The sequence below is a fragment of the Chiloscyllium plagiosum genome, unplaced genomic scaffold, assembly GCF_037043375.1.
Source record: "Chiloscyllium plagiosum isolate Xiang-an unplaced genomic scaffold, Cpla_swu_hap1 HiC_scaffold_12, whole genome shotgun sequence".
Lineage (NCBI taxonomy): Eukaryota > Metazoa > Chordata > Chondrichthyes > Orectolobiformes > Hemiscylliidae > Chiloscyllium > Chiloscyllium plagiosum.
The window spans coordinates 10,058,520-10,072,055 of NW_028270150.1; the positions used below are offsets into that span (position 1 = coordinate 10,058,520).

The window sequence follows — 13,536 nt, forward strand, 5'->3', positions numbered from 1 at the left end:
AGTGCTTCATTTAGCTGCCTCTTGAATACATTCAATGTTTCGGCATCAACGACTTCCTCTGGTAATGAATCCCACAGGCTCCTCACTCTTTGGGTGAAGAAATGTCTCCTCATCTCCATCCTAAATGGTCCATCCGAATCCACAGACTGTGACCCCTGGACGTACCCACCTTTGAGACTGCTAATAAGTGTACAAGGAGCTTTCCTCTGTATCTAATGACTGGTGAATGCCAGAACAATGGTCCCTCCTTTACCACTATGATTGATAACTTGAGGCGAAAGTAGAGGACAAATGTGAGTAAAAGACGAGGTGAATGAGAGTCAAATCATATACGGAAGGGGAAACAAGGAGACTGAAAGAGATGGAATGAGGAAGAGTAAAGCAATAAAGAGCAAGAGAGTAATTTTAAAACATTATTCATATTTAAAAACAAATTATGTGCTGCAGGCATGAAATTCCATGTGTTGGACTGTTCTGATTTTTTCGAGAGAGTCTGCACCAACAGAAATCGCCTCACCGAAAGGCCCCTTGCACTGCCAAATATGGCTCGAACATCTAAAGGTGCATTTAATTGAAAATTAACATGCAACTTCAAAAAATTCATGATTGCTGAGGGTGAAATGGCTTTTTTTGAGAGGTTAATGACAGAAAGACGCAAAATGTTTGGTGCTTCGTGTCTTGTTGAAATTCATGGGGTGTCCCTAGTCCATGACAGGATAATTTCACATGAATAACTTCATGCGTTGTTCATGTTCCACCATTTTGACTTTATTTTGTCATGATCTTTATTTTATAATGAGCAGAATTCCACAGCAATCACATATTTATTTTTCCAAATTGATGCAGATCGAGGTCACTTCAGTACACAGACCGAGTAACCCAGACTGATGTGATTTCGAAAATGACCAGATGCCACCCGACCTCTCTTTCCCTTTTTAGACACTCAGTCAAACATACTGCTCTGCCTGGGATAATAATGACACTTATTTAATATAACTATTGTGTTAATAACAACAGTGTTACATTTCTGTCTTGCAGCACTCCTCAGAAGAACCTTCATATATTCTACCATGTTAAAGGTTTTGTTTAACAGAGGGCTGACTGAAGTGCTGCCTTTTTTATCCCAGTTATCAAAGCAAGGATGTTTCAAGAAAGGAGAAAGTGAGGTCTGCAGATGCTGGAGATCAGAGCTGGAAATGTGTTGCTGGAAAAGCGCAGCAGGTCAGGCAGCATCCAGGGAACAGGAGAATCGACGTTTCGGGCATAAGCCCTTCTTCAGGAATGTTTCAAGAAAGAACAGGGGAATTTCTCAATGTCCGGGGTCAAGATTACTTCCACAGCCTCCAGCAAAAAAAAATGCACAGCTCAGCCATTGCATCATCTCATCCTCTATTTGGGTGGCACCACTGTACTCGAGACTTGAAATGTTTGCATGCTCTTTCTTCATGGATGCTGCTTGATTGCCAGCATTTGTCACATTCAGTACAGATTCCAGCATCTACAGTAATTTGCTCCACCTCCATACTCACTGCCATTGCAATCATTGCTAAAGTGACTGCACTTAGGAAGTGGTAATGTCCTGAGACATCGTGGGGAGGTGGTAAGAGGACAAAGTTAAAAATCACACAATGCCAGGTTATAGTCCAACAAGTTTATTTGGAAGTACAAGCTTTCGGAGCGCTGCTCCTTCATCAGGTTGCTAGTGGAGTAGGATCATAGGGCACAGAATTTATAGTAAAAGATCATAGTGTCATACAATTAATATGACATATTGAACAAAGCATAAGAGGGCAAGACCAATGCTTCTTTACTACACCTTTTCCCCTCCACCCTCACCACCTTCCTCCCCCACTTGGATACAAGTCCACAAGGTTGACTGTGTATCCATCTTCAGCACAGAGTCAGTGCAGAAAGAGGCCCTTCGGCCTATCGTGTTCGCCTCATCATTCAAGATCCATCTATCGAAATCCCATCACATGAAGACAGAATAAGTTGATGTTGCAGGTCATGCAGCACCAGAAGAAATCACACATGGCTCCCAAGTCCTCTAACATGCAGTTTCTCTCTAGCAGGATGATGGGCAATATTTTTAAATAATTCATCGCTTTCTGCGACACCCCCCTGTCCCCACCCCGCATTGCCATCTCTTGGACTGGCTCAGAGATTGAAACTGGAGTGTCAAGCTTCACATAGTTCAGTACCCAAAGGAGGAGTTCGAATCTGCGCCCAACATAATTAGCAGCAAAAGGCCAACTCGGTTTGACTTGTGGCAGGCGAAGGATGGTACAGATGGGTTCAGACTGAGAATCCAGCAAAACGAATGGCCTGCCTTTAATATCATGAAGAGATTCTCCAGAAATTCCAATAAATTGCCCCATAAATCTCCCAACTGCTCAACAAAAAAAAACTTTATTACTATCAGGAACCATTAGTCATGTTATGAGGTACTTGGAAATTAATTACATAATATTAACATGTAAGGAAACAACAGGAAACATAACAAGCAAAACATTAATGTGGAAGGTGAAAAATGTCATATGTAGTTTTAATATTTAATGAAAAGATATGAGACAACAATCCATTATCGTACAATTTAATTACGTGACAAATGTGTTTGATAAATAACATTTAAGTTAGACGCCTAATTTATTACTTACCAAAGAAATCAATAGTTTCATAAATCACATTTTGGCACATTTTAGTCATTATTCAACAGATTGTAAAAAACAAGCCAGTTTGAAAAGCCCCTTGGGCAATCTATTTTCTGTTCTGCACGAGGTTATGTTCAGCTTTCATGTCAGGGTGACTAGTGAGACTGAAAACCTTTTACTTGTCCTCACATTCTCCAATCCTGCCATTGCCTCAGTATGTTTGGATCTTATTTAAAGGGACCACATTCACGCAAACAATAATTAGACAGGCAACGAACACATTGGGTTTTCAGCTTTGACTTTGCTCATCTTTTGAGAGACACAAGGGTGAACAAGTAACTCAGAAATAGGAGCAGCCTTGGGCCATTCGGTCCCTCAAACCTTTCCTTCCTCAATAAGATCATCAATGAAGTACCATCTTACCATTACTTTCCCCGACACTATTCCCACCATCCCTCGATGTGTCCAAAACACAACCTGTTGACCTCTTTTTTTGAGTTGTTTTGACTAATTATTGTCACATCCATTGAGATACAATGAAAAGTATTATATTGCATGTTATACAGGCAGATCAAATCATACATTAGTACATTAAGGTAATAGAACAGAATGCAAAATATAGTGTTACAGCGACAGAGATGGTCCAGAGAGAGATCAACTTTAATGCTGGAGAGATCTGTTCAACAGCCCTCTATCGTCAAGAATTCCACAGATCCACAATCCTGAGAGAGAATGATCCCAGAACAGAGGGATGGTCTCATGAACAAAGATTAAATGGGTTGGGACTCACTGGAGTTTCGAAGAATGAGAGGTGATCTCCGTGAAATGTAGAGGATTCTTAAGGGACTTTACAGGGTCAATGCTGAGAGGATGTTTCCCCTCATTGAACAGTCTAGGATCAGAGGGAAGTCTCAGAATAAAGTGACACCAATTTAAGACTGAGATGAGGAGGGATTTTCTCTCTCAGAGGGTTGTAGATGGTTGGAACTTCTTGCCACAGCGCGCTGTGGGAGCAGAATCCTTGTGGATATTTAAGGCTGAGATAGATTCTTGATCAGTCGGGGAATCAAGGGTTACAGGGAAAGGGCAAAAAAGAAGATAAGAGGGGTGTAAGATTAGCCATGATTCTTTTGGAACAATGCCAAGAAAGCTTGCCAAAGACATATCTTTTTTTAAAAGGATTCACTCATGGGGCATGGATGTCACTGGGTGGGCCAGCATTTATTACCCATCCCTAGTTGCCTTTCAGAAGGTGGGGGTGAGCTGCCTTCTTGAACGGTTGCAGTCTACCAGATGCAGATTGACCCACAATGCCCTTAGGAAGGAAAGTTTAGGATTTTGACCCAGCGACAGTGAAGGAACGATGATATATTTCCAAGTCAGGATTGGGAATGGGTTGAAGGGGAACTTGCAGGGGGTGGTGTTCCCATGTATCTGCTGCCCTTGTCCTTCTAGATGGAAGTGGTCGTGCATTTGGAAGGTGTGCTCTGAGGATCTTTGGTGAATTTCTGCAGTGCATCTTGTAGATGGTACACACTGTAGTTACTGAGCATCAGTGGTAGAGGGAGTGGATGTTTGTGGATCATGGCTCACAAGCAGGTCCTAGCTGTAACTGCAACATTATACTTTCAGAATCCAGTCTCACAGTGCTTGTAGTCAACTTGAAACACCACACAGATGTTGTCAGAAAGCTAAAGTCTTTCCATCCATCTCAGTGAAATATCCCAAAAAAGGTGGATAATCTGCATTTTGTCACACCAGTGCCAATACAGATATCATCTCTTTACATCTCTTATACAAAATGTACTCAGGAAACTGGCAGAAAATGGTGTAGTCCACACAAGATAGACAAACTGCTTGCTTACAACAGAACCAACATCCCACACACTGCAGGAGCTGGAATCTGTACTGAAAACAAAATATACTGAAAATCGCAGTGAGTCAGGCAGCATCCATGGAGAGAGAGAGCAAGCTAACATTTCAAGTCTAGATGACTCTTCATCAGAGCGGATGTCCCATACATTGCCATTGTCCATCCTAACTGCCAATACTGATTGTCAAGATAGACACCTATAGATCATTGGAACAGATGGTTCCTCTGTTATCCATCTACTGGCGTTGAAGGACCTACATGTAATTACAAACCATGAGATGTCAAATCCACCAGCTGCAACAGCAAAGCTACTTTTTGCTCTCATGTCCTTGAGTCACAGTCAAGCAATGTGGATACAACAAGCTCAGGTGATGACTAGCTGCAACAGCTCAACAAGATCATCATCAGAGGGAGGATGGAAGACACCAAGCAGGGCCCTGAGCTAGTAATTCTTGACTGGTCATTGAGAGAGAAACAAAGAGTCTCCGAACCTTAATCTTCAAAGTCACAGCAGTCATAATTCAGCAGGATCTACAACAAGCAGAGTTAAAAATCACACAACACCAGGTTACAGTCCAACAGGTTTACTTGGAATCACTAGCTTTTGAAGAGCTGCTTCTTCATCAGGTGGTTGTGATGAAACGAGAAAATGATACGAGGGTATAATTAATGAGCATGCAAACCAATTTCTCAACTTGAACCAGGACCAGTATGCGAGCACATGGGTTACTGGAAATGTAAGATGTCATTGTGTCCACCCTGGGTCATATAATATTGTAACAGCCAACAGTCAAAGGCCTGCACGGAAATAAATGACATATCCCAAACTCAACATCATCAACCACCCACTTGGATTCTGAAGGCAGCATGGTAACCAACAACAATGCTTCAACAACAAATAATACCCATCTATCCATGACGGCACATAACATACCACCGAGTGAAGTTGCACTGCTGATTTGCGATAACTATAAAGATCTGGTCATGTCAAATGTCCACCAAGGTATTGTCTGAATGCATAGAGACAACATATCGATACGTACATTATTTTTTGGAAAAAGGGTTCCCGTTCTTAAAGGAAAAATTGAGGGGGGAGGGATATTGTGCTTTTCTAAGGATACAGGATAAAACATTTAGGACTGACATGAAGATAAATTTCTTCAGTCAAAGACTGGTGAGACCTGTGGAATTCGCTGTCACAGAAAGCAGTCGAGACCAAAACACTGTATAACTTCAAGAAGGAGTTGGATATAACACTTATGGTTAAAGGGATGAAAGGGAATGGGGGAAAAGCGGGAACAGGGCACTGAATTGGGTGATCAGCCATGATCGTATTGAATGGTGGAATTGGCTCAAAGGGCTGAATGGCCTCCTCCTGCTCCTATGTTTCTATTGTGGTATAGATTTCAGGCCAGGACGGCTTGTGCCTTTACAATATGTGATTTTTTCTGGCATACACCTAGCTGTCATATCTTCCCTCAGTCTATGGGTGTGTGTAATGTAAAGTCGCATCAGTCAGCAGAGGTAGCTAGACTATGAATGTTGATCTGTGACATTGTAGCCTTGTAAGCAGTTGGTGTCATAAATAAATTCCAGGATGTCTGTCTCGCCAAGAACCTGACTCTGTGTAAAATATGCAATGTGGGATAACATAGAGAAACCCACAAACTGCACCAAATGGGACTTGCTGCAAGTTGCAATTCGGGAGGTTCCACACTTTAACTGATTACACCAGCAAATGAGACTCTCTCATAGGGAGGAACCCTCCAAGAATCCTTGGCATTTGATCAAAGCAGCAATAAAACTTGAGCGAGACAAAAATAGCAGATAAAACTGCAATGTGAAATGATCAAATACATCAACTTGACTTCAAATAGCAATCATGCCAATGACATCAAACATTTCTCTCATATAAAATAAATCTCTCACCTAATAGCACCTTTTTAAAGTTCTGACAATCACGTAGAGTCTGTGTCATAGGAAGACATAGTGACTACCAATTAATGCTAAATTACGGGCTGTTCTCTGCAGCAGATTCCCGCCTACCAGGAACTGGGTCAAGCTTTTCCCCCGATTCATTTAATTACCAAGCGCTGCTGTGAGACAGGAGGGAAGAAGGTTTTATCTTAGTCGTGTGGCTTAGATCTCATCATTCAAACCCAGGCATCAAATGATGCCACAACTTCAACTCGCCACTAATGATCGAACATTCCAAAAATTCAACCCCACAAAATACACCAGACACGCACTTGATTAACTGTCCTGTATTGAACAACATTCAGAGCACAGGAACAGGCCAATCGGCCCGTCTTGTTTGTGCGAGAGCGCCGCTGAACCTCCAACTACTCCACGTCATTGCCGCTGTCAGCACAGCCTTTCCCCTTCATTAGCCCCAGGTTTCCCTTAATTCCATGTACGTTATTCACCACAATTATTCCCTGTGACAGTCATTCAGTTCCACGTTCTCACTATGCACTGTTTCTCTGAAATTCCCAGCTGGATTAGCCTGTCACTATCAGGCACCCATGGTCACTACAGTTCATTTCTTCACCATCTTCTCTAAATCTACCCAATCGAACCACTTCTTGCGTTTTGAGGATCTCCATGAGGTCACCCACAGCCTGTCCCTTTCTGGAATAAAGTGCCTGTTTAATTTTTCGACATTGTGATAACTTCTCAGATCTGCAGTTACAAGGTGCAGCATAAAGAGTTCAATGCCTTTAAATTATTGAATGATGTTTTCATGCCACATGATTCGACAAGTGAGAAAAATCATAAAATACAGTGAAAAGCTTTCAACTGGCACCATTTTGAATGAAAAAAATAAAAAGACACAGCTTAAAGAGAGCCCATCCTGAGCCGGGGCTCACCAACAACAACGCCTATCCCGCCATCACCCCTCCGACACCTCACCGCTGTCTACACCGGACCCAACCAATGTCAAAGTCGCCACTCTCCAGGTGCCACCTTTTGCTGCTGGGCCCATTATCCTCCGCCATTGCCTCCCCACTGTCTGAGCCAGACAAACCAATGTTGGAGTCTTGTCTCTCAACACTGGGCTCACCTTCTCAATGTTATTGTGATATCTTCTGACATCCCTTCACTGCCGCCAGGGCCAGATCTAATCAATGACAAAGACACTGGTCTCCAGCCGCTGTCTTTTGCTCCTGGGCCTATCTCACCAATGTCACCCCTGCTGGTGTAACAGCCGCTGATTTCAATGCCAGGACTATGCTCACCTGGAGAGGTAAGTCGGGGCCCACTCACTGCCACCACGGGTCCACGCTGCAATCACTCGACTCTGTGCTGGGATCATTCATCTGTGCTGGGATTACTCGAGTCTGTGCTGGGATCATTCGTCTGTGCTGGGATCACTCGAGTCTGTGCTGGGATCACTCAAGTAAACACTGGGATCACACAAGTTTGTGCTGGGATCACGTGAGCCCGTGCTGGAAGCACTCGACTCTGCTCTGGGATCATTCAACTCTGTGCTGGCATCATTCCAACCTGCCCTGGGATCACGTGAGCCCGTGCTGGGATCACGTGAGCCCCTGCTGGGATCACTCAACTCTGTGCTGGGATCACGCGAGCGCGTGCTGGGATCACGTGAGCCCCTGCTGGAATCACTCACTGCTGCCAATGCAGACTGAGCTCTTCACAAGGGGACAAGAGGGAAATAAAAGAAAAAAAAGACTAGAAAAGAGAGAAAAAAACATAAAGGAAACAAACCAAAAAGTAAAGTGGACAGAGTGGACAAGCCCCAGAGTCAGGAGCCCTCCACAGGTTCTGTTCTTCACTAAAGAAACTTCAGCTTGATGATTCCCTTTTCCCAACCTCGTCATGTTCCAGACTGTTTGTACCCAATGAATTCTTTCCGATCTCTAACTCAAACCTATCAATAAGGCAACAGCCACTTGGAGTCACCAACATCACTGAGATAATGAGTCAGCAGAGAAGCCGAGTTTAGTTTGTTTTTGGATAAGGCTGAATGCTAGCCATACAATCCTGGCTCTTTGATAAACACTTCAGGATCTTGATTGGACAGTGAAGAGGCACCTTTGCTCTGTATCTGGAGTGTCGGAGGCTGAGGGGCGATCTTACAGAGGTTTATAAAATCATGAGGGGTATGGATAGGGTAAATAGATGAGGTCTTTGCCCGGGGTGGGGGAGTCCAGAACTAGAGGGCATAAGTTTAGGGTGAGAGGGGAAAGATTTAAAAGGGGCTAAAGGGGCAACGTTTTCACACAGAGGGTGGTGCGTGTAAGGTGCGTGTATGAAAGTGGTGGAAGCTGGTACAATACAGCATTTAAAAGGCATCTGGATGGGTATATGAACAGGAAGGGTTTCGAGGGATATGGGCCAAGTGCTGGCAAATGGGACTAGATTATGTTGGGATATCTGGTCAGCATGGACATGTTGGACCGAAGGGTCTGTTTCTGTGCTGTACATCTCCATGATTCTGTCAAATCGCATGCTGTCCCTGTCCTGGGAATATTTGATGGGGACAGTGTAGAGGGAGCTTTACTCTGAATCTAACCCCGTGCTGTCCCCGTTCTGGGAGCGTTCGATCAGGAGGGAGTAGACGGAGCTTTACTCTGCAGCTAACCCCGTGCTGACCCTGTCCTGTGACTGTTTGATTGGGAGGGTGCAGGGGGAGCTTTACTCTGTATCTAACCCCATGCTATCCCTGACCTGGGACTGTTTGACTGGGAGGGTGTAGAGGTAGCTTTACTCTATATCTAACCTCATCCTTTACCTGCTCTGAGATTGTTTGATGAGAACAGTGTAAAAGGAGCTTTACTTGCAGTTTGCAAGTGTAGAGGGAGGTTCACTCTGCACCTAACCCTGTGCTGTATCCACATTTGGAGTTTACACAGTATCTATCTGGTTCAACTCCTGCCTTGAATAATCAATGGCAAATTTTCAGACTTGGTTCAATTCTCTCACAGTCGGGCATCTGTGAAGCATTAATATAGAAGGAGGTAATAGCATTAGAATCTCAATAATTGTCAGGACCATATAAGCGACCTCACCTTCAGTTCAGTTCATTGTATACTTTAATGTCAACGCTATTTAAATCACTCTTAAAATTATGCTGCTTAGAAAATGTGACAAATCATGTAACAGCACAGTGGAGGCCATCAGCTAAACAGCATCGACCTCATGGGGAGCTTTGTGGTATTGTCACTGACTTGTCAATCCATAGACCTGGGTAATGTTCGGGAGACCCAAAATCGTACCACAGCAGATGCTGGAATTTGATTTCAGTAATAATCTGGAATTAAGAGTCTAATAATGACTCTGAATACATTGCTGATTGTCAGAAAATTTCATCTGGTACACTAATGCCCTTCAGGGAAGGAAACTGCCATCCTTACCTGGTCTGGCCTACATGTGACTCCAGACCCACAGCAATGTGGTTGACTCATAGAATCCCTACAGTGTGAAGGCAGCCCATCTGGGCCATCAAGCTCACACCAATTCTCAGAAGAGCATTATACGCAGACATGCCTCCCTACCCATGAATGATCCACCGATCCTACACATCCCTGGCCCCAAGGGGCAATTTAGCATGACCTTGGATCTGCACATCCTTGGATTTTGGGAGGAAACTGGAGCACCCGGAGGAAACTCAGATCAACACAGGGAGAATGTGCAAACTCCACACAGACAGTCACCCAAAGGGGGAAGTGAACCCTGGTCCATAGTGCTATGAGGCAGCCGTGCTAACCATGCTGACTCTTAACTGACCACTGAACAATTTGGGATGGGCAAGAAATACTGGCCTAGCCAGAGATGCCCTCAGCCTATGAGTTAAAATAAACAGCTCCCATGCTGCATCCTTGTAGCCCTGGGAATGTTTTCCCATCACACACAAGTTTCATGCCATTTTGAAATTGCTATCGAATTTCATGTCTCTTTCTCTGTGTCTCTCTCTCTTTTTCAAACACTGCAGTCCAGATTACAACAACTCACTACATAAAAAAAGAAATTCTCACCATTCCCTCCCCCCCTCTAGCTGGTTTGCCAATTATCGTAAATCCGTGTCTTCCGGTTACCGACCCTCCTGAAACTGAAGTCCCTCCTTATGTTCTCTGTCAACAGTCTTCATAATTTTGAACATCTTAGCCTCCTCCTCTCCAGCTTCTCTTTGATGAATCATTCCTTCAGAAATGAAACGGAGATTAAAAATTAATCTGATTTTGTTCGCTGCGCCCCCATCACAATGCTCGTGATCAGTTCTGTGACAGTTTGAAGATGGTACTGCTCGTTCTGTAATTACCTTCTTACCCATTGTTCTTCCGCCTTGATAAAGTCTGGATTTGCAACACAGTGCAGCTTGTCGTGTGTGGGCTTTGACACATTTTCCCACTCGGCACCTCCTTATGGCTGTGTAATGAGCAGGAAGACCACTTTCCATCATTACCAATCTGGCTGATTCCTGAATGGAGCTGAGGGGACTTGTCAGTCAGCCTTACAATGTGGGGGGGGGGGTGGGCAGCTCACTATTTGGCATTGCTCCCATCTCTATTGCCCCTTGAGAAGATGGTAGTGATGGTGTCACTTTATAGTGTCACAGAGTCATAGAGTTATGCAGCATGGAAACAGACCCTTCGGTCCAACTCATTCATCCCAATCTGACCTAGTCCTATTTGCCAGCATTAGGCCAATATCCCTCTAAACCCTTCCTATTCATATACCCATCCAAATGCCATTTAAATGTTGTAATCGTACCAGCCTCCACCACTTCCTCTGGCAGCTCATTCCATACACGCACCACCCTCTGTGTGAAAACGGTGCCCATAGGTCCTTCATTAAATCTTTTCCTCTCACCTTTAACCTATGCCCTCTAGTTTTGGACTAGCCCACCCTCGGAAAAAGACCTTGGGTGGGGTGCTCTTCAGAGAGTCGGTACAGACTCAATGGGCTGAATGGTCTCTTTCTGCACTGTCAGAATTCTATGATTCTGCATCTCAACAATGACTCCACTAAGAGCCAGACTATTCATGGATGGTGTCAGGAAATATCTCTTCACACAAGGTCAGGGGAAACCTGGAACTCTGTTCCCCTGTAAACCATTTGAGGCTGGTGGATCAATTGAAAATTTAAAAACTGGGATTGTTCCTAGTTAAGGATATTTGTAAATCCAGGCAGAAAGACGAAGATACAGCACAGCTATGACCTACATTAATGTGGTGTTGGTGGGCTGAATGGCCTATTCTTACCCCTATGTTCCTCTGGCTGAGTGCCGAGTCCAATTATCCTTGCAGATGTTTTGTGCACTTGCAGTTCCTCAACATTGTGCACCAATAATTGCACGGTGAATGTGTCAGTTTATGTAATGCAGGCTTTCACCGGTGTACCTCTTGAACTACAAAAAAACCATTAAAGGAACCTTGCATCAACAACTTTAAGTCTGACACTCCAATCATGCACTCATAAAGACAGACTCACAAAGACTTTGTGGTGCCAAACGAGACCATTTGGTCCATCATATTAGTTCCAGCTCTCCACATGAGCAATTCACACAGCATCATTTTCCTGTTTGCCACATGACCCACAGCTCGGCACGTTCTTCCTTAGCAGATAACAATCTACTTCTGTTTCCAATGCTTCGACTGATTGTGTCTTCACCACATTCTCAGGCAGAGTATTCTAAACTCCACACCGCTCGCTGCATGAAAAGCCTTTCCTTATGTGGCTGCTACTCGTTTTACCAAATTAGAAGGTAAGGGGTGATTAGATTGAAGTCTTCCAAGATATTCACAGGAAATGAAAGGGTAGATGAGATAAACTATTTCCAATGGTTGGGGATTCGAGAACTAGGGCATAGTCTGAGAATCAGGGCCAGACTGTTCAGGAGAGACGTTAGGAAGCACTTCCACACACAAAGGGTTTGGAACTCTCTTCCATCAATACCTGTGGATGCTGGATCAGTTGTTAAGTTTAAATCTGAGATAGATCATTTTTTTGTTAAGCAAAGGAGTGAAAAAGTTTCTCCTCATCACACTCTTGCTGACAACCTTGAAATTATAGCCCCTAGTTACTAATGTACTAACTGGTAGGCACAGAATTTCCTTCTTTACCCGATCAGAATTGTTCATAATTTTGAGCACCTCAATAAGATCATTCCTTAATCTTCTCTGGCGCAAGGAGAATAAGCTAAATTTCTCCAATCTTTCCTTGCACCTAAAATTCCTCATTTCTTCTGGTAAATCTCTTTGGAACTCTCCACAGGCTTTCACATCCTTCGCTAAATAAGGTGCCCAGAACTGAACACAATACACCAAATGTGGTCTGATTGCAGATGTGTAACATCTGCACCTTGCTTGGTTCACTTCCTTGCTTTTGTGTGCTGTTTATAAACCCAAAGATCCCACAAGCCTTCTTAACATCTATTTCAACTTGCCTTGTCACCTTCAGAGGAGGGGGACCCCGAGATCCCTTTGCTCAAAGGTGCACCATTGCATCTTGTCTCTCCATGTTGCTTCTACCTCACATACCTCTGTGTTGAAAATTACCATATATATACCCATATAAATACATTCATTGGATGTGGACATCACTGATTAGGCCCCAAGGGGCAGTTAAGCATCAATCACATTGTTGTGGGTCTGGAGTCACATGTAGGCCAGACCATGTAAAGATGGCAGGATTCCTTCCCCGATGGACATTAGTGAGCCAGTTGGGTTTTCCTCTGACCATCATCATAGTCATCATTAGACTCTTAATCCCAGATTTTTAATGAATTCATCAAGTGTCATGATGGTATTTGAACCCAGGACCCCACGACATTACCAGGATGAATCTCTGGATTCATGATAATACTATTAGGCTACTCTGTCAGGTGTCCACCCAGTTGGACAATTTGTCTCTTTGAAGTTGATCAGCATCACAATTCACTCTTCCCCCGAGCTTAGCATCATCTGTAATTACTTGAGGAAAACTTCACAGGCCAGTGGGGCAAGGGCAAGTGAGGAGAGCTGTATCACAGAAGTAACGCAGAATTGA

At 43.8% G+C, this 13,536-nt stretch overlaps 1 protein-coding gene and 1 pseudogene across 2 annotated transcripts in view; both read right to left on the reverse strand.

The window, feature by feature from the left end:
• Nucleotides 1-13,536, reverse strand: part of robo2 (roundabout, axon guidance receptor, homolog 2 (Drosophila)) — a 1,751,833-nt gene that overhangs the window by 1,173,363 nt on the left and 564,934 nt on the right. The window lies entirely within an intron of this gene.
• LOC148148487 (uncharacterized) overlaps nt 1-13,536 on the reverse strand; it is a 232,082-nt pseudogene that overhangs the window by 73,552 nt on the left and 144,994 nt on the right.